Source organism: Rhipicephalus microplus, chromosome 3, assembly GCF_043290135.1.
Source record: "Rhipicephalus microplus isolate Deutch F79 chromosome 3, USDA_Rmic, whole genome shotgun sequence".
Taxonomy (NCBI): Eukaryota; Metazoa; Arthropoda; class Arachnida; order Ixodida; family Ixodidae; genus Rhipicephalus; species Rhipicephalus microplus.
The window spans coordinates 233,102,360-233,116,247 of NC_134702.1; positions in this window are offsets into that span (position 1 = coordinate 233,102,360).

The window sequence follows — 13,888 nt, forward strand, 5'->3', positions numbered from 1 at the left end:
TCTGGTTGTGGAGTTTCAAGCTGTGGAGTTTCTAGTTCTGGAGTTTCCAGTTGCGGAGTTTCTAGTTGTGGAGTCTCTTGTTGTCGAGTCTCTAGTTGTGGAGTTTCTAGTTATGGAGTTTCTAGTTGTGGAGTTTCCAGTTGCAGAGTCTGTAGTTGTGAAGTTTCTAGTTGTGGGGTTTCTAGTTGTAGACTATCTTGTTGTGGAGTTTCTATTCGCGGAGTCTCTAGTTGCGGAGTCTCTAGTTACGGAGTTTCTAGTTGCGGAGTCTTTAGTTACGGAGTCTCTAGTTGTGGAGACTCTAGTTGCGGAGTTTTCTAGTGGTGGAGCTTTAGTTATGGAGTCTCTAGTTGTGGAGTTTCTAGTTGTGGAGTTTCTATTTGTGGAGTTTCTAGTGCGGAGTCTATAGTTGTGGAGTTTCTAGTTGTAGAGTATCTAGTTGCAGAGTTTCTAGTTGTTGAGTTTCTAGTTGTGGAGTTTCTAGTTGCGGAGTTACAATTGCGAAGTCTCTAGTTGTGGAGTTTCTAGTTGTGGAGTTTCCAGTTGTGGAGTTTCTAGTTGCGGAGTTTCTGGTTGTGGAGTGTCTAGTTGTGAAGTATGAAGTTGTGGAGTCTATAGTTGTGCAGTTTCTAGTTGTGGAGTTTCTCGTTAATGAGTTTCTAGTTGTGTAGTTTCAAGTTGTGGAGTTTCTAGTTGCGGAGTCTCTAGTTGTGAAGTTCAGTTGCGGAGTTTCCAGGTGTGAGGTTTTTAGTTGCAGAGTTTCTAGTTGTGGAGTTTCTAGTTGCGGAGTTACAATTGCGAAGTCTCTAGTTGTGGAGTTTCTAGTTGTGGAGTTTCTAGTTGTGGAGTTTGTAGTTGCGGAGTTTCTGGTTGTGGAGTCTCTAGTTGTGAAGTCTGTAGTTGTGGAGTCTATAGTTCTGCAGTTTGTAGTTAGAAATTCTAGTTGTGGAGTTTCTAGTTGTGGAGGTTCTAGTTGTGGAGTTTGAAGTCGTGGAGTTTCTAGTTGTGGAGTTTCTGGTTGCGGAGTTTCTAGTTGCGGAGTTTCCAGTTGCAGAGTCTCTAGTTGCGGAGTTTCTAGTTGCGGAGTCTCAAGTGGAGGTTCTAGTTGTGGAGTTTCTAGTCGTGGAGTTTCTAGCTGTAGAGTTTCTAGTTGAGGAGTTTCTAGATGTGGAGTCTCTAGTTGTGAAGTTTGAAGTCGGAGTTTCCATTTGTGGAGTTTCTAATTGAGGAGTGTGTAGCATGTGGATTTTCTAGTTGCAGAGTTTCTAGTTGTCAAATTTCTAGTTGTGGAGTTTCTAGAATTTGAGTCTCTAGTTGTGGAGTTTCTAGTTGTTGAGTTTCTAGTTGTGGAGTTTCTAGTGGCGGAGTTTAAAGTGTGGAGTCTCTAGTTGTGGAGTTTCCAGTTGGGGATTTTCTAGTTGTGGAGTTTCTGGTTGTGGAGTCTCTAGTTGTGGAGTCTGTTGTTGTGGAGTCTCTGGTTGTGCAGTTTGTAATCAGAGTTTCTAGTTGCGGAGTTTTTAGTTGTAGAGTTTCTAGTTGTGGAATTTCTAGTTGTGGAATTTCAAGCTGTGGAGTTTCTAGTTGCGGAGTTTCTAGTTGCGGAGTTTGTAGTTGTGGAGGCTCTAGTTGTGGAGTTTCTAGTCGTGGAGTTTCTAGTTGCGCAGTTTCTAGTTGTGGAGTTTCTAGTTCTGGAGTTTCCAGTTGCGGAGTGTCTAGTTGTCGACTCTCTAGTTGTGGAGTTTCCAGTCGGAGTTTCTAGTTGCAGAGTTTCTAGTTGTGAAATTTCTAGTTGTGGAATTTCTCGTTGTGGAGTCTCTAGTTGTGGAGTTTCTAGTTGTGGAGTTTCCAGTTGTGGAGTTTGTAGTTGCGGAGTTTCTGGTTGTGGAGTCTCTAGTTGTGGAGTCTCTAGTTGGGGAGTTTCTAGTTGCGCAGTTTGTAATCGGAGTTTCTAGTTGCGGAGTTTCTAGTTGTGGAGTTCCTAGTTGTGGAGTTTCTAGTTGTGGAGTTTGAAGTTGTGGAGTTTCTAGTTGTGGAGTTTCTAGTTGCGGAGTTTCTAGTTGTAGAGGTTCTAGTTGTGGAATCTCTAGTTGCGGAGTTTCTAGTTGTGGAGTTTCTAGTTGTGAAGTTTCTAGTTTCGGAGTTTCTAGTTCTGGAGTCTCTAGTTGTCGAGTGTCTAATGGTGGAGTCTCTAGTTGTGGAGTTTCTAGTCGGAGTTTCTAGTTGTGGAGTTTCTAGTGGCGGAGTTTCCAGTTTTGGAGTTCCTAGTTGTGAAGTCTCTAGTTGTGGAGTGTCTAGTTGTGGAGTTTCTAGTTGTTGAGTTTCTCTTTGTGGAGTATCTAGTTGCGGAGTTTCAAATGCGGAGTCTCTAGGTTTGGAGTTTCTAGTAGCAGAGTTTCTAGTTGTGGAGTTTCTAGTTGTAGAGTTTCTAGTTGAGGAGTTTCCAGGGTTGGAGTTCCTTGTTGTGGAGTCTCTTGTTGCGGAGTTTCTAGTTGTTGAGTTTCTAGTTGTGGAGTTTCTAGTTGCGGAGGTTCAATTGCGGAGTCTCTAGTTGTGAAGTTTCTAGTTGTGGAGTTTCTAGTTGTGGAGTTTCTAGTTGCAGAGTTTCTGGTTGTGGAGTCTCTAGTTGTGGAGTCTCTAGTTGTGGAGTTTCTAGTTGTGCAGTTTGTAATCGGAGTTTCTAGTTGTGCAGTTTGTAATCGGAATTTCTAGTTGCGGAGTTTCTAGTTGTGGAGTTCCTAGTTGTGCAGTTTCAAGTTGTGGAGTTTCTAGTTGTGGAGTTTCTAGTTGCGGAGTTTCTAGTTGTGGAGGTTCTAGTTGTGGAGTCTCTAGTTGTGGAGTTTCTAGTTGTGGAGTTTCTAGTTGTGAAGTTTCTAGATTCGGAGTTTCTAGTTGTGGAGTTTCTAGTAGTCGAGTCTCTGATGGTGGAGCCTCTAGTTGTGGAGTTTCTAGTTGCGGAGTTTCTAGTTTTGGAGTTTCTAGTTGTGAAGTCTCTAGTTGTGGAGTCTCTAGTTGTGGAGTTTCTAGTTGATGAGTTTTTCGTTGGGGAGTTCCTAGTTGTGGATTTTCAAATGCAGAGTCTCTAGTTTTGGAGTTTCTATTTGCGGAGTATCTAGTTGTGGAGTTTCTAGTTGTGGAGTTTCTAGTTGTGGAGTTTCTAGTTGTAGAGTATCTAGTTGTGGAGTTTCTATTCGCGGAGTTTCTAGTTGCGGAGTCTCTAGTTGCGGAGTTTCTAGTTGCGGACTTTCTAGTTGTGGAGTTTCCAGTTGTGAAGTTTCTAGTTGCGGACTTTCTGGTTGTGGAGTCTCTAGTTGTGGAGTCTGTACTTGTGGAGTCTCTAGTTGTGCAGTTTGTAAACGGAGTTTCTAGTTGCGGATTTTCTAGTTGTGGATTTTTTAGTTGTGGAGTTCCTAGTTCTGGAGTTTCTAGCTGTGGAGTTTCAAGTTCTGGAGTTTCCAGTTGCGGAGTTTCTAGTTGTGGAGTCTCTAGTTGTCGAGTCTCTAGTTGTGGAGTCTCTAGTTGTGGAGTTTCTAGTCGAAGTTTCTAGTTGTGGAGTTTCTAGTTGCGGTGTTTCTAGTTGTGCAGTCTCTAGTTTTGAAGTCTGTAGTTGTGGAGTCTCTGGTTGTGCAGTTTGTAATCGGAGTTTCTAGTTGCGGAGTTTCTAGTTGTGGAGTTTCTAGTTGTGAAGTTTCTAGTTGCAGAGTTTCTAGTTGTCAAATTTCTAGTTGCGGAATTTCTAGTTGTGGAGTCTTTAGTTGTGGAGTTTCTAGTTGTTGAGTTTCTAGTTGTGGAGTTTCTAGTTGCGGAGTTACAATTGCGAAGTCTCTAGTTGTATAGTTTCTAGTTGTGGAGTTTCCAGCTGTGGAGTTTCTAGTTGTGAAGTCGCTAGTTGTCGAGTCTTTAGTTGTGGAGTCTCTAGTTGTGGAGTTTCTAGTCGGAGTTTCTAGTTGTGGAGTTTCTAGTTGCGGTGTTTCTAGTTGTGGAGTTTCTCGTTGTGAAGTCTCTAGTTGTGGAGTTTCAAGTTATGGAGTTTCTAGTTGTGGAGTTTCCAGTTGTAGAGTCTGTAGTTGTAGAGTTTCTAGTTGTGGGGTTTCTAGTTGTAGAGTATCTTGTTGTGGAGTTTCTAGTCGAAGTTTCTAGTTGTGGAGTTTCTAGTTGCGGTGTTTCTAGTTGTGCAGTCTCTAGTTTTGAAGTCTGTAGTTGTGGAGTCTCTGGTTGTGCAGTTTGTAATCGGAGTTTCTAGTTGCGGAGTTTCTAGTTGTGGAGTTTCTAGTTGTGAAGTTTCTAGTTGCAGAGTTTCTAGTTGTCAAATTTCTAGTTGCGGAATTTCTAGTTGTGGAGTCTTTAGTTATGGAGTTTCTAGTTGCGGAGTTTCTATTTGCGGAGTGTTTAGTTACAGAGTCTCTAGTTGTGGAGACTCTAGTTGCAGAGTTTTCTAGTTGTGGAGCTTTAGTTATGGAGTCTCTAGTTGTGGAGTCTCTAGTTGTGGAGTTTCTAGTAGTGGAGTTTCTAGTTGTGCAGTTTCTATAGTGCAGTTTCTAGTTGTGGAGTTTTTAGTTCCGGAGTTTGTAGTTGTGGAGTTCCCAGTTGTGGAGTTTCTAGTTGCGGAGTTTCTGGTTGTGGAGTCTCTAGTTGTAGAGTCTGTAGTTTTGGAGTCTCTAGTTGTGTAGTTTGTAAATAAAGTTACTACTTGCGGAGTTTCTAGTTGTGGAGTTTCTAGTTGTGGAGTTTCTAGTTGTAGAGTTTCTAGTTGCGGAGTCTCTAGTTGTGCAGTTTCTGGTTGTAGAGTTTCTAGTTAGGTAGGTTCTACTTATGGAGTCACTAGTGTTGGAGTTTCTAGTTGTGGAGTTTCTAGTTTCGGAGTTTCTAGTTGTAGTGTCTCTAGTTGTGGAGTCTCTAGTTGTGGAGTTTCTAGCTGTGGAGTCTCTATTTGGAGAGTTCCTAGTTGTGGTGTCTTTAGTTGCGGAGTATCTAGTTGCGGAGTTTCTAGATGTGGAGTTTCTATTTGCGGAGTTCCTAGTTGCAGAGTCTCTAGTTGTGGAGTTTCTAGTTGCGGAGTCTCTAGTTGTGGAGGTTCTAGTTGTGGAGTTTCTAGTCGTGGAGTTTCTAGCTGTAGATTTTCTAGTTGTGGAGTTTCTAGTTGTGGAGTCTCTAGTTGTGAAGTTGAAGTCGGAGTTTCCACTTCTGGAGTTTCTAATTGAGGAGTGTGTAGCATGTGGATTTTCTAGTTGCAGAGTTTCTAGTTGTCAAATTTCTAGTTGTGGAGTTTCTAGTATTTGAGTCTCTAGTTGTGGATTTTCTAGTTGTTGAGTTTCCAGTTGTGGAGTTTCTAGATGCGGTGTTTCAAGTGCGGAGTCTCTAGTTGTGGAGTTTCTAGTTGTGGAGTTTCCAGTTGGGGATTTTCTAGCTGCGGAGTTTCTGGTTGTGGAGTCTCTAGTTGTGGAGTCTGTTGTTGTGGAGTCTCTGGTTGTGGAGTTTGTAATCGAAGTTTCTAGTTGCGGAGTTTCTAGTTGTGGAGTTTCTAGTTGTGGAATTTCTAGTTGTAGAATTTCAAGCTGTGGAGTTTCTAGTTGTGGAGTCTCTAGTTGTGGAGTTTCCAGTCGGAGTTTCTAGTTGCAGAGTTTCTAGTTGTGAAATTTCTAGTTGTGGAGCTTCTAGTTGTGGAGTCTCTAGTTGGGGAGTTTCTAGTTGTTGAGTTTCTAGTTGTGGAGTTTTTAGTTGCGGAGGTTCAATTGTGGAGTCTTTAGTTGTGGAGTTTATGTTGTGGAGTTTCCAGTTGTGAAGTTTGTAGTTGCAGAGTTTCTGGTTGTGGAGTCTCTAGTTGTGGAGTCTAGTTTTGGAGTTTCTAGTTGTGGAGTTTCTAGTTGTGGAGTTTCTAGTTGCGGAATTTCTAGTTGTGGAGGTTCTAGTTGAGGAGTATCTAGTTGCGGAGTTTCTAGTGATGGAGTTTCGAGTTGTGAAGTTTCTAGTTTCGGAGTTTCTAGTTCTGGAGTCTCTAGTTGTCCAGTCTCTAATGGTTGAGTCTCTAGTTGTGGAGTTTCTAGTCGGAGTTTCTAGTTGTGGAGTTTCTAGTTGCGGAGTTTCTAGTTTTGGAGTTTCTAGTTGTGAAGTCTCTAGTTGTGGAGTGTCTAGTTGTGGAGTTTCTAGTAGTGGAGTTTCTAGTTGTGTAGTTTCCAGTTGTAGAATCTCTAGTTGTGGAGTATCTGTTCGCGGAGTCTCTAGTTGTAAAGTTTCTAGTTGTGGAGTTTCAAACTGTGGAGTTTCTAGTTCTGGAGTTTCCAGTGGCGGAGTTTCTAATTGTGGAGTCTCTTGTTGTCGAGTGTCTAGTTGTAGAGTCTCTAGTTGTGGAGTTTCTAGTCGGAGTTTTTAGTTGTGGAGTTTGGAGTTGCGGTGTTTCTAGATGTGGAGTCTGTAGTTGTGGAGTCTCTGGTAGTGCAGTTTGTATTCGGAGTTTCTAGTTGCGGAGTTTCTAGTTGTGGAGTTTCTAGTTGTGGAATTTCTAGTTGTGGAGTTTCAAGCTGTGGAGTTTCTAGTTGTGAAGTTGTTCAGTTGTGGAGTTTCCAGTTGTGGGGTTTCTAGTTGTGGAGTTTCAAGTTGCGGAGTTTCAAGTTGCAGAGTCTCTAGTTGCGGAGTTTCTAGTTGCGGAGTTTCTAGTTGTAGAGTTTCTAGTTGCGGAGTCTCTAGTTGTGCAATTTCTGGTTTTAGAGTTTCTAGTTAAGTAGTCTCTACTTATGGAGTCACTAGTGTTGGAGTTTCTAGTTGTGGAGTTTCTAGTTTCGGAGTTTCTAGTTGTAGAGTCTCTAGTTGTGGAGTCTCTAGTTGTGGAGTTCCTAGCTTTGGAGTCTCTATTGGGAGAGTTCCTAGTTGTGGTGTCTTTAGTTGCGGAGTATCTAGTTGCGAAGTTTCTAGATGTGGAGTTTCTATTTGCGGAGTTCCTAGTTGCAGTGTCTCTAGTTGTGGAGTTTCTAGTTGCGGAGTCTCTAGTTGTGGAGGTTCTAGTTGTGGAGCTTCTAGTCGTGGAGTTTCTAGCTGTAGATTTTTTAGTTGTGGAGTTTCTAGTTGTGGAGTCTCTAGTTGTGACGTTGAAGTCGGAGTTTCCACTTCTGGAGTTTCTAAATGAGGAGTGTGTACCATGTGGATTTTCTAGTTGCAGAGTTTCTAGTTGTCAAACTTCTAGTTGTGGAGTTTCTAGTATTTGAGTCTTTAGTTGTGGAGTTTCTAGTTGTTGAGTTTCCAGTTGTGGAGTTTTTAGATGCGGAGTTTCAAGTGCGGACTGTCTAGTTGTGGAGTTTCTAGTTGTGGAGTTTCCAGTTAGGGATTTTCTAGCTGCGGAGTTTCTGGTTGTGGAGTCTCTAGTTGTGGAGTCTGTTGTTGTGGAGTCTCTGGTTGTGCAGTTTGTAATCGGAGTTTCTAGTTGCGGAGTTTCTAGTTGTGGAGTTTCTAGTTGTGGAATTTGTAGTTGTAGAATTTTAAGCTGTGGAGTTTGTAGTTGTGGAGTTTCTAGTTGCGGAGTGTCTAGTTGTCGAGACTCTAGTTGTGGAGTTTCCACTCGGAGTTTCTAGTTGCAGAGTTTCTAGTTGTGAAATTTCTAGTTGTGGAGCTTCTAGTTGTGGAGTCTCTATTTGGGGAGTTTCTAGTTGTTGAGTTTCTAGTTGTGGAGTTTCTAGTTGTGGAGGTTCAATTGCGGAGTCTTTAGTTGTGGAGTTTCTAGTTGTGAAGTTTCCAGTTGTGGAGTTAGTAGTTGCAGAGTTTCTGGTTGTGGAGTCTCTAGTTGTGGAGTCTAGTTGTGGAGTTTCTAGTTGTGCAGTTTGTAATCGGAGTTTCTAGTTGCGGAGTTTCTAGTTGTGGAGTTCCTAGTTGTTGAGTTTCTAGTTGTGGAGTTTCAAGTTGTGGAGTTTCTAGTTGTGGAGTTTCTAGTTGCGGAATTTCTAGTTGTGGAGGTTCTAGTTGTGGAGTCTCTAGTTGCGGAGTTTCTAGTGATGAAGTTTCGAGTTGTGAAGTTTCTAGTTTCGGAGTTTCTAGTTCTGCAGCCTCTAGTTGTCGAGTCTCTAAAGGTGAAGTCTCTAGTTGTGGAGTTTCTAGTCGTGGAGTTCTAGTTGTGGAGTTTCTCGTTGTGGAGTTTCTCGTTGTGAAGGCTCTAGTTGTGGAGTTTCTAGTTATGGAGTTTCTAGTTGTGGAGTTTCCAGTTGCAGAGTCTGTAGTTGTAGAGTTTCTAGTTGTGGGGTTTCTAGCTGTAGACTATCTTGTTGTGGAGTTTCTATTCGCGGACTCTCTAGTTGCGGATTCTCTAGTTGCGGAGTTTTTAGTTGCGGAGTCTTTAGTTACGGAGTCTCTAGTTGTGGAGACTCTAGTTGCGGAGTTTTCTAGTGGTGGAGCTTTAGTTATGGAGTCTCTTGTTGTGGAGTTTCTAGTTGTGGAGTTTCTATTTGTGGAGTTTCTAGTGTGGAGTCTCTAGTTGTGGAGTTTCTAGTTGCGGAGTCTCAAGTTGTGGAGGTTTTGGTGTTGGATTTTCTTGTTGTGGAGTCTCTAGTTGTGGAGTTTCTAGTCGTGGAGTTTCTAGTTGTGGAGTTTCTCGTTAATGAGTTTCTAGTTGTGTAGTTTCAAGTTGTGGAGTTTCTAGTTGCGGAGTCTCTAGTTGTGAAGTTGTTCAGTTGTGGAGTTTCCAGGTGTGAGGTTTCTAGTTGTGGAGTTTCAAGTTGCGGAGTTTCAAGTTGCAGAGTCTCTAATTGCGGAGTTTCTAGTTGCGGAGTTTCTAGTTGTAGAGTTTCTAGTTGCGGAGTCTCTTGTTGTGCAGTTTCTGGTTGTAGAGTTTCTAGTTAGGTAGTCTCTACTTATGGAGTCACTAGTGTTGGAGTTTCTAGTTGTGGAGTTTCTAGTTTCGGAGTTTCTAGTTGTAGAGTCTCTAGTGGTGGAGTCTCTAGTTGTGGAGTTTCTAGTTGCGGAGTCTCTAGTTGTGGAGGTTCTAGTTGTGGAGTTTCTAGTCGTGAAGTTTCTAGCTGTAGATTTTTTAGTTGTGGAGTTTCTAGTTGTGGAGTCTGTAGTTGTGAAGTTGAAGTCGGAGTTTCCACTTCTGGAGTTTCTAAATGAGGAGTGTGTAGCATGTGGATTTTCTAGTTGCAGAGTTTCTAGTTGTCAAATTTCTAGTTGTGGAGTTTCTAGTATTTGAGTCTCTAGTTGTGGAGTTTCTAGTTGTTGAGTTTCTAGTTGCGGAGTTACAATTGCGAAGTCTCTAGTTGTGGAGTTTTTAGTTGTGGAGTTTCCAGTTGTGGAGTTTCTAGTTGCGGAGTTTCTGGTTGTGGAGTGTCACGTTGTGAAGTCTGTAGTTGTGGAGTCTATAGTTCTGCAGTTTGTAATTAGAGTTTCTAGTTGTGGAGTTTCTAGTTGTGGAGGTTCTAGTTGTGGAGTTTCAAGTCGTGGAGTTTCTAGTTGCAGAGTTTCTAGTTGCGGAGTTTCTAGTTGCGGAGTTTCTAGTTGTACAGTTTCTAGTTGCGGAGTCTCTAGTTGTGCAGCTTCTGGTTGTAGAGTTTCTAGTTTGGTAGTCTCTACTTATGGAGTCACTAGTGTATGAGTTTCTAGTTGTAGAAATTCTAGTTTCGGAGTTTCTAGTTGTAGAGTCTCTAGTTGTGGAGTCTCTAGTTGTGGAGTTTCTAGCTGTGGAGTCTCTATTTGGAGAGTTCCTAGTTGTGGTGTCTTTAGTTGCGGAGTATCTAGTTGCGGAGTTTCTAGATGTGGAGTTTCTATTTGCGGAGTTCCTAGTTGCAGAGTCTCTAGTTGTGGAGTTTCTAGTTGCGGAGTCTCTAGTTGTGGAGGTTCTAGTTGTGGAGTTTCTAGTCGTGGAGTTTCTAGCTGTAGATTTTCTAGTTGTGGAGTTTATAGTTGTGGAGTCTCTAGTTGTGAAGTTGAAGTCGGAGTTTCCACTTCTGGAGTTTCTAATTGAGGAGTGTGTAGCATGTGGATTTTCTAGTTGCAGAGTTTCTAGTTGTCAAATTTCTAGTTGTGGAGTTTCTAGTATTTGAGTCTCTAGTTGTGGATTTTCTAGTTGTTGAGTTTCCAGTTGTGGAGTTTCTAGATGCGGTGTTTCAAGTGCGGAGTCTCTAGTTGTGGAGTTTCTAGTTGTGGAGTTTCCAGTTGGGGATTTTCTAGCTGCGGAGTTTCTGGTTGTGGAGTCTCTAGTTGTGGAGTCTGTTGTTGTGGAGTCTCTGGTTGTGCAGTTTGTAATCGAAGTTTCTAGTTGCGGAGTTTCTAGTTGTGGAGTTTCTAGTTGTGGAATTTCTAGTTGTAGAATTTCAAGCTGTGGAGTTTCTAGTTGTGGAGTCTCTAGTTGTGGAGTTTCCAGTCGGAGTTTCTAGTTGCAGAGTTTCTAGTTGTGAAATTTCTAGTTGTGGAGCTTCTAGTTGTGGAGTCTCTAGTTGGGGAGTTTCTAGTTGTTGAGTTTCTAGTTGTGGAGTTTTTAGTTGCGGAGGTTCAATTGCGGAGTCTTTAGTTGTGGAGTTTATGTTGTGGAATTTCCAGTTGTGAAGTTTGTAGTTGCGGAGTTTCTGGTTGTGGAGTCTCTAGTTGTGGAGTCTAGTTGTGGAGTTTCTAGTTGTGGAGTTTCTAGTTGTGTAGTTTCTAGTTGCGGAATTTCTAGTTGTGGAGGTTCTAGTTGAGGAGTCTCTAGTTGCGGAGTTTCTAGTGATGGAGTTTCGAGTTGTGAAGTTTCTAGTTTCGGAGTTTCTAGTTCTGGAGTCTCTAGTTGTCGAGTCTCTAATGGTTGAGTCTCTAGTTGTGGAGTTTCTAGTCGGAGTTTCTAGTTGTGGAGTTTCTAGTTGTGAAGTCTCTAGTTGTGGAGTGTCTAGTTGTGGAGTTTCTAGTAGTGGAGTTTCTAGTTGTGTAGTTTCCAGATGTAGAATCTCTAGTTGTGGAGTATCTGTTCGCGGAGTCTCTAGTTGTAAAGTTTCTAGTTGTGGAGTTTCAAACTGTGGAGTTTCTAGTTCTGGAGTTTCCAGTGGCGGAGTTTCTAATTGTGGAGTCTCTTGTTGTCGAGTCTCTAGTTGTGGAGTCTCTAGTTGTGGAGTTTCTAGTCGGAGTTTCTAGTTGTGGAGTTTGGAGTTGCGGTGTTTCTAGATGTGGAGTCTGTAGTTGTGGAGTCTCTGGTAGTGCAGTTTGTAATCGGAGTTTCTAGTTGCGGAGTTTCTAGTTGTGGAGTTTCTAGTTGTGGAATTTCTAGTTGTGGAGTTTCAAGCTGTGGAGTTTCTAGTTGTGAAGTTGTTCAGTTGTGGAGTTTCCAGTTGTGGGGTTTCTAGTTGTGGAGTTTCAAGTTGCGGAGTTTCAAGTTGCAGAGTCTCTAGTTGCGGAGTTTCTAGTTGCGGAGTTTCTAGTTGTAGAGTTTCTAGTTGCGGAATCTCTAGTTGTGCAATTTCTGGTTTTAGAGTTTCTAGTTAAGTAGTCTCTACTTATGGAGTCACTAGTGTTGGAGTTTCTAGTTGTGGAGTCTCTAGTTGTGGAGTTTCTAGCTGTGGAGTCTCTATTGGGAGAGTTCCTAGTTGTGGTGTCTTTAGTTGCGGAGTATCTAGTTGCGGAGTTTCTAGATGTGGAGTTTCTATTTGCGGAGTTCCTAGTTGCAGAGTCTCTAGTTGTGGAGTTTCTAGTGGCGGAGTCTCTAGTTGTGGAGGTTCTAGTTGTGGAGTTTCTAGTCGTGGAGTTTCTAGCTGTAGATTTTCTAGTGTGGGAGTTTCTAGTTGTGGAGTCTCTAGTTGTGAAGTTGAAGTCGGAGTTTCCACTTCTTGAGTTTCTAATTTGAGGAGTGTGTAGCATGTGGATTTTCTAGTTGCAGAGTTTCTAGTTGTCAAATTTCTAGTTGTGGAGTTTCTAGTATTTGAGTCTCTAGTTATGGAGTTTCTTGTTGTTGAGTTTCCAGTTGTGGAGTTTCTAGATGCGGAGTTTCAAGTGCGGAGTCTCTAGTTGGGGAGTTTCTAGTTGTGGAGTTTCCAGTTTGGGATTTTCTAGCTGCGGAGTTTCTGGTTGTGGAGTCTCTAGTTGTGGAGTCTGTTGTTGTGGAGTCTCTAGTTGTGCAGTTTGTAATCGGAGTTTCTAGTTGCGGAGTTTCTAGTTGTGGAGTTTCTAGTTGTGGAATTTCAAGTTGTAGAATTTCAAGTTGTGGAGTTTCTAGTTGTGGAGTTTCTAGTTGTGGAGCTTCCAGTCGGAGTTTCTAGTTGCAGATTTTCTAGTTGTGAAATTTCTAGTTGTGGAGCTGCTAGTTGTGGAGTCTAGTTGGGGAGTTTCTAGTTGTTGAGTTTCTAGTTGTGGAGTTTTTAGTTGCGGAGGTTCAATTGCGGAGTCTTTAGTTGTGGAGTTTCTAGTTGTGGAGTTTCCAGTTGTGAAGTTTGTAGTTGCGGAGTTTCTGGTTGTGGAGTCTCTAGTTGTGGAGTCTAGTTGTGGAGTTTCTAGTTGTGGAGTTCCTAGTTATGGAGTTTCTAGTTGTGGAGTTTCAAGTAGTGGAGTTTCTAGTTGTGGAGTTTCTAGTTGCGGAATTTCTAGTTATGGAGGTTCTAGTTGAGGAGTCTCTAGTTGCGGAGTTTCTAGTGATGGAGTTTCGAGTGGTTGAGTTTCTCGTAATGGAGTTTCTAGTTGTGGAGTTTCAAATGCGGAGTCTCCAGATTTGGAGTTTCTAGTAGCGGAGTATCTAGTTGTGGAAATTCTAGTAGTGGAGTTTCTAGTTGTGGAGTTCCAGTTGTAGATTCTCTAGTTGTGGAGTATCTGGTTGTGAAGTTTCTAGTTGTAGAGTATCTAGTTGTGGAGTTTCTGTTCGCGGAGTCTCTAGTTGTAAAGTTTCTAGTTGTGGAGTTTCAAGCTGTGGAGTTTCTAGTTCTGGAGTTTCCAGTTGCGGAGTTTCTAATTGTGGAGTCTCTTGTTGTCGAGTCTCTAGTTGTGGAGTCTCTAGTTGTGGAGTTTCTAGTCAGAGTTTCTAGTTGTGGAGTTTGGAGTTGCGGTGTTTCTAGATGTGGAGTCTGTAGTTGTGTAGTCTCTGGTAGTGCAGTTTGTAATCGGAGTTTCTAGTAGCGGAGTTTCTAGTTGTGGAGTTTCTAGTTGTGGAATTTCTAGTTGTGGAGTTTCAAGCTGTGGAGTTTCTAGTTGTGAAGTTGTTCAGTTGTGGAGTTTCTAGTTTTGGGGTTTCTAGTTGTGGAGTTTCAAGTTGCGAAGTTTCAAGTTGCAGAGTCTCTAGTTGAGGAGTTTTTAGTTGTGGAGTTTCCAGTTGTGGAGTTTCTAGTTGCGGAGTTTCTGGTTGTGGAGTGTCACGTTGTGAAGTCAGTAGTTGTGGAGTCTATAGTTCTGCAGTTTGTAATTAGAGTTTCTAGTTGTGGAGTTTCTAGTTGTGGAGGTTCTAGTTGTAGAGTTTCAAGTCGTGAAGTTTCTAGTTGCAGAGTCTCTAGTTGCGGAGTTTCTAGTTGTACAGTTCCTAGTTGCGGAGTCTCTAGTTGTGCAGCTTCTGGTTGTAGAGTTTCTAGTTTGGTAGTCTCTACTTATGGAGTCACTAGTGTATGAGTTTCTAGTTGTGGAGTTTCTAGTTTCGGAGTTTCTAGTTGTAGAGTCTCTAGTTTTGGAGTCTCTAGTTGTGGATTTTCTAGCTGTGGAGTCTCTATTTGGAGAGTTCCTAGTTGTGGTGTCTTTAGTTGCGGAGTATCTAGTTGCGGAGTTTCTAGATGTGGAGTTTCTAGTCGTGGAGTTTCTAGCTGTAGATTTTCTAGTTGTGGAGTTTCTAGTTGTGGAGTCTCTAGTTGTGAAGTTGAAGTCAGAGTTTCCACTTTTGGAGTTTCTAATTGAGGAGTGTGTAGCGTGTGGATTTTCTAGTTGCAGAGTTTCTAGTTGTCAAATTTCTAGTTGTGGAGTTTCTAGTATTTGAGTCTCTAGT